This window comes from Trachymyrmex septentrionalis, unplaced genomic scaffold, assembly GCF_001594115.1.
Source record: "Trachymyrmex septentrionalis isolate Tsep2-gDNA-1 unplaced genomic scaffold, Tsep1.0 scaffold211, whole genome shotgun sequence".
Taxonomy (NCBI): Eukaryota; Metazoa; Arthropoda; class Insecta; order Hymenoptera; family Formicidae; genus Trachymyrmex; species Trachymyrmex septentrionalis.
The window spans coordinates 303,344-303,760 of record NW_017305299.1 but is presented as its reverse complement, the minus strand read 5'-3'; positions in this window follow the sequence as shown (position 1 = coordinate 303,760).

Here is a 417-nt window from a genome sequence, read left to right as displayed (position 1 = left end):
GAAAAAGTAATAATCGCCCGGCATCCGGTATGCTCTGCGGAAGATCCGCAGGAAACGGGGATCTTTTTATCTGTCACCCATAGCGAAACAAAATATCGCCCCTCTCCTGCCGATCGCGCGTGACTACACGCACATATATACGATACACGCGCGTTACACGTATCCCACGTAGTGCAATAAGCCGTGCTCTCTCGCATATATGCTGTACGCTTTCTCGCGGTCGCTTATTGAGCCTGCTCGCTCGCTCGCTCGCTCGCTCGCTCGCCGCGAGTGGATTCAAGATTTCAGCCGCAGTCGTAGACGTTCGGTGCCCACGGTCAGATCGGGGACCCGGCGACGAGGAGAGAACCGCGTCGATCGCGCTTGAGATCGATCGATCGCACAGGATCGGCGGAATCGCCCAAGTGTCCCCCCCCC